This window comes from Microtus pennsylvanicus (assembly GCF_037038515.1).
Source record: "Microtus pennsylvanicus isolate mMicPen1 chromosome Y unlocalized genomic scaffold, mMicPen1.hap1 SUPER_Y_unloc_2, whole genome shotgun sequence".
In the NCBI taxonomy this organism is placed as follows: Eukaryota; Metazoa; Chordata; class Mammalia; order Rodentia; family Cricetidae; genus Microtus; species Microtus pennsylvanicus.
Window position 1 is genome coordinate 3,399,608 of NW_027460880.1, and position 5,773 is coordinate 3,405,380.

Sequence of the window (5,773 nt, forward strand, 5' to 3'; positions counted from 1 at the left end):
CTATTCCTCCCAGCATACTCTTATGTTTATTCCACCCACCTATGTTCTAACCTTTCAGGCCAAACAGTTTCTTATTTAATTAACCAATGACCTATACTCCATCATTATTCCTATTTCTGTTTAAACAAGAACGGAATCTTTAACTTTAACAAAGCAAAATTACATATAACATAACAGTTATCAAGCAAGAATTACAGTTACAATATTTATATCTATTTTATCTTTTATCATAACAATGGAAAACTATAACTATCTATCTATCCTTCAACTCCATCAGAGACTCCAGAATAATACAGTATTGCCTAAGCAAACAAAAAGTAAGCCATTTTCAAACTCTAGAAATGACAGAGACATCTCGCTGCCTGGACAGTCACCCAAAGTTCCTCTGTACCGTTGGTGTTTCCATCCTCAGCCTACAGGCCCATAGTTTCCAGCAGACATTTCCATGAAGCAGGAAATTTCAAAGGCAGTCACTATCTGCTTGTCTTGAAGAATGTTTTGCTGACCCTTTCCTGAATCAGGAACACGAAAAGATCATCTCACCTTTAGGCAAGTTCAGTAGTCCTCTCTCTGAGTGTTTTCTGTGTACAGTTTATGCAACAATCCAGGCAAGAGCAGTTTCTTCCCCAAATGGCTATCAAACTCCATAAGGATCCTCTGTGATGCCCATCTTCTTCCTGAAGTAGATATGTGCTGCCAAGAGTAGAGTGTCTCACTGTCATGAAAAACCCTAAGGTACTAAAACATTAAATAGCCTATTTTGTAGTCTAGAGAGATATGAATAATGCCTATCTAACTGAAATATATATATATCTATGTAGCTAGAAAATCTAACTAACATGACTACAAACTTGACTATTATTAATGATTATCCATTAATAACCTATATACATTATATTTTTAAATGAACTACACAATCACAATACCTTAATTAAGATCAAAAATGCATATACATATAACACAATTGACCTAAAATCTCTATCAGTAAAGCAAAATCTATACTAATGCAAATATTCATATCTATATCACATCCCACTTTAAATGTAAAAGAACGTTTATAAGCCATATTTGGGAACGTGGGTGCAGTTTTTTCTCTCCAAAATGCTTCCTGCTGAATGGTGGCATCATTATTGATTTATCTCAGTTGGCAGTTGAGTGAAGCAATTTTTTAAAGGTGTTCACAGCAACCTTTAAGTAGGGCGTGGTCCATCCTACCATATTAGGATAGAGGCATCCACAGACTATCACCCTCTGTGAAAACAAAATAGAAACTCCTTTCCAAAGCATCATGTCCTTAGATCCAAATTTCAAAGTCAAGGCATTTTCAAAATATCTATGTTGGATTATTTCAGCAGCTTTTATAAAGAAACATCTTTTAGCAGCTATTGCTACTGCCTCAAAATTCAAATGATTCCAAAAGAGCATAATAGCATACAATATCAAAATTCGCTGTGAATTTTCCATCTTTGTGCGCTTCAATTTAACCTCTATTTTGTTTATTTTTCCTTTTTATTTTTTGCCTTTTGAGACAGGTTCTCTTTATCTTTGACCTGGAATAACTCTGTATACCTGTCTGTCCTTGAAGTCTCAGAGATCTGCCTCTCTCTGCCTTTCAGGCATTGGGATTAAAGGTGTATGCTACTACACATTGAACTCACAAAGATCTGTTTGTCTCTGCCTTCAAGGCACTGGGATTAAAGGTGTGTGCTACCTCACCTTGAAGGTACAGAGGTCAATCTCCCTCTGCCTCCCATGTGTTGGGTTTACAGGTGTGTACTACCACACCCAACAACTCTCTTCCTTTTTTTAACTTTAAGAACTTCAAATTTTAGCCTGCACATATTTTTAACACACTGTAAATCATTTAAAAATTTTCTTTGTCTCTGAATCTCTCTTTACTCTATTTCTCTCTCTGTTTTTCTGACCACATGAGTCTTTCAGTTACCAAGCAATCTCAGTAGGACTAAAGCCGTGGCTTTGCTGGCCAGATGTAGCCCATTCCTTAGCTTTCTGCCATTCCAACCTTGTGGCTGAGGTACCGAACAGAGCCGCATTCAGTGCCACAAGTCCACAGTGTTTCAAGGTCCTTGCCATCAAAGAGGCTGCAACAGACAACACTCAAGCCCTCTTTCTGTAGCTGGCCCTCCTTCCTCAAACAGTCAGAGTTTGCCCAGGCAGGATGGCCCAGAAAGCCGGCATTTTAAAACAACACAGTTTTTTTTCCTGCTACTGCTGAAAACATACAAGCATTCAGTTGGCTTTTATCAACACCATTTAAATGTTTTGTGGCAGGACCTCTTAAGGGCTGCAGGGTTTTGCAGCTGAAGCTGAGTCAGCAAGCCTCTTTTAGATGAGAGACCTTGCTTTCTTCTAGCAAGCAGAGCAGACCGAGAAATCGCTGCTGCCAAGAAAACATGCTTTACTCTTTCCCAAGCTTTCTCAGGCTTTCAGTGGATTCAGTTGTCCACAAGGCTGCAAGCCATTCTGTAGTTATTTGAGCACCGAGACTGTGTCCCTAGCACCATGGCCGCATGAAGGTTATGCCTGAAATAAATACACAAAAACTGTACTCTTTTAAACACTGCTCAACCATTAGATTCAGCATTTTAACCCATTTCTAATAATCAGTGTAGTATAATGAGGTGCACTTACCAGGAAAAATTCAGCATGTCTGACATGGTGGCTGGCTGCATCGACATCTGCCTCAGAGAGCAGAGCTATGGCATCTGCCGGGGAGAGGTGAGCATGGCTTCTCTGAGCTCACTACCTCTTCCTCCCGGCATTCTATTTTGTTTACTCCACCTACCTATGTTCTAACCTATCAGCTGAAGCGGATTCTTTCTTTAATTAATCAATATACTTCTTCTGTCACTTTATCCTTTCAACAGCTTGCCCATATAAATCTCCCATGTGTCTTCTGTTGTATAATCTTTCATTTTTAAAAACTTGCACTCTCAGGGGAGGATTTTTCTGACATCTCTGTGGATGGAGATCATATGAGGAAGATCAGATGAGCAACCATGACAACTCTAATGCTGTAGAGTTAGGTGGACCAGAGATTGATGGCTGACATTCCTGTGCTATGCATCAGATGCCTCTGAACTCTGGCCCTGTTGACAGACAGGCAGACATCAAGTTGGTCACACATACTTAACTCATTCAGGTTCACAGATACTGTAAATGGAGTTTTAATTCTTCTCCTAAACTAATAAAAAAACCAAGATTAGGAGAAGGGAAGAGCCTGAAGTAAGGCCTCAAAATGGGTCATTTTGCAAAGGAAAGGTTACCTGCCTCCATGTATGCTGTCTCCCTTTCTTAGTCAAATCCATCCTTCCAGTGTCTAGCTAACAGCTAACCATAGGATTGAACCCAACTGCCTTTGATTTCTGAAATAAGTGCTGTCCCCTTAAGGTCTCATAAAAGCACAGGAAGGTTTGTAAGACTGTCCCAGCAACAATTTAAAGCAATTCTAGGACACCAAAGATGCAGCAAATTTGGTTAATTGGTAATATAGATCGTTCTGATGGGACAAAATAATTTAGAATTAAAAAAAAAACAGATTGGTGTACTCACGATGAATTTATGTGATATGGCACACACAGGCTTCTGGTTCTGAATACTTCATGCTCGGTGGGTTTTGGAGATTGTCGTGACCCTGAACCTAGCTGGAGGCTTTGGGGCCTTGAAAGGACAAGACTTAATATTTCAGGACATCCTTGTACTTGGTGCTCACTGTTTACTGATTTCCTTACAGAGAATGAGCAGCCATCTACTCCTGCTGCCATGCCTTCCCCACATGAACAGAGAGAAGACCCTATACACACAGGTCGCTTGTATCACATGTGAAGGCATAAGTCACAAACAAACTCCCACAGCAGTTTAGAATTGTGATTAATAGAATGATTAGTTCTTGAAAGGGGAAAAACTTAGAGATCACAATCCCTTACAAAAGCCCTCTGCAGGATCAGAAAAGGAGCCTAGTAGCCGGAAGTGAAGCTCAAGCAAGAGATCAAGCTGAAGGTAGAAGTTGCTTTTTAAAAGAGAGAGAGACCACAACTCAATGGGCTGGTATCTTAGTGGCTATTCAGGAAACATCACAGAGAAAGGATCTGCTTCATGCATGAGAGTCACCGATGATTTCCCTTTAAGAAAAAAAACCATCAAAACTCCCAATAACATAATCAGCATTCAACAATATGTCTATGATTTCTTTGCCTTGCCTTTGATTGTACAGTAAATGATGCTGATAGTTAATCTGTGCAATTATGCAAATTTCCTTGTAACTGGCTGGACAGAATTGACAGCTTATCTTAAACACCGATGGAACTGGTTCATCATCACCTGTGTGACAGTGACATAATTAAGATCTTTCCTTTGTCTATAAATCTCATTATGTTCAACATGATATGTTGTCATACAGGTTTGTTAGGGTTTTGTCCCACTGGTGGTTTCCTTGGTATGCTTACATAATTTTTGCCAGATCCAATCAGTTTTGCCATGCACTCTCAGCTCCACGTCATTGTGTTCCCCTTATGTTCCAGTCCAGGCATTTTAGACCTCTTGTAACTGTTGTAAGAGTATCTCATGTTCCACCTAAATGATTTAGGGTTTTCTTTAGGCTGGGTTTTATCTTCCATCACTGAGTTCATTGACTTTCCTTGGGCGTAATTCCTGGGACACTGAGCCTAACTCCTGGGGGATTCCTCCAGTTATTTCTCCTTTCTTAGATAGTTTACACTCTCACTATTACTGTGAGAGTGTTTCTGTAGCAAATATTCTTCTCAAGATGAGAAGAAACTTCAATGTTACAATCCATTTGTTATTGTGATTTAAATACACACACAAACACACACAAGTTAATGCACATGCACTGATGATATCTCAATTTATGGGGCCATTCTGGGGATGTCAAGATCGATATCTCTCGAGTGGTTCTCAGAAGGCCATAGGGTGACCCTCTCTAGGTACTTAAGCAGGGAGGAGAAGTTGACCGCACTGTGACATGTCCCTAGGAACTATGTGTGCCTTGTCCCAAGTCAGACTGATGACTGACAATCTTGAAAACCACCATGGAACTTTTGTTTGGCAAATGATGGAGATCAAGTCAGGGTCAAAATCAGAAAACTAGATGGAGCTTCCAAGCTCCAGTGGAAGAGCAGATGGATGGAGAAAAAGAGCAAGGATGTCAGGAATATAAGGGCTTGGTCCACACTATGAGACACTGTGCCTGAACTAAGGGGATTTCAACTAATCCAGTGACCTGGGAATGAAAGAACATGGGATCAAACCGGAAGCTCTTAATGTGGCTGACAATTGGGGTAGACAGAGAAGCCAAAGATAATGGCACTTGCAATTGTCTGCATATCATACACTGGCTTTTTGTGATCATATTTTTTGTGGATGCATACCTTGCTAAATCTTTATGGATGAAGGGTGGGCTTGGACTTCCCACAGCTCAAAGTACCCTGCCCTCTATTTGGACTGGTGTTTGAGTGGAGAGGTTTATTTGCGGAGCAAGAAGAATGTGGGAGGAGGAAGAGAAGTGGAAAGTTTGATAATTATTATTTTGAAGTAATGGAAAAATCAACAGAAAATAACCAATGAGGACATTGGAACTTAAAAAAAAAAACATTCATGTGAGTTGTTGACTCAGACCAAAAATTATTTTACATAAAAAAAAAACACATAAAAGGGTTGAGTTACTTGGAAAATATGACTCAAGTAATTGGGAAGAAGATTGGGGTTTTTATTTTGGGTCTTCATGGGGCTGTAT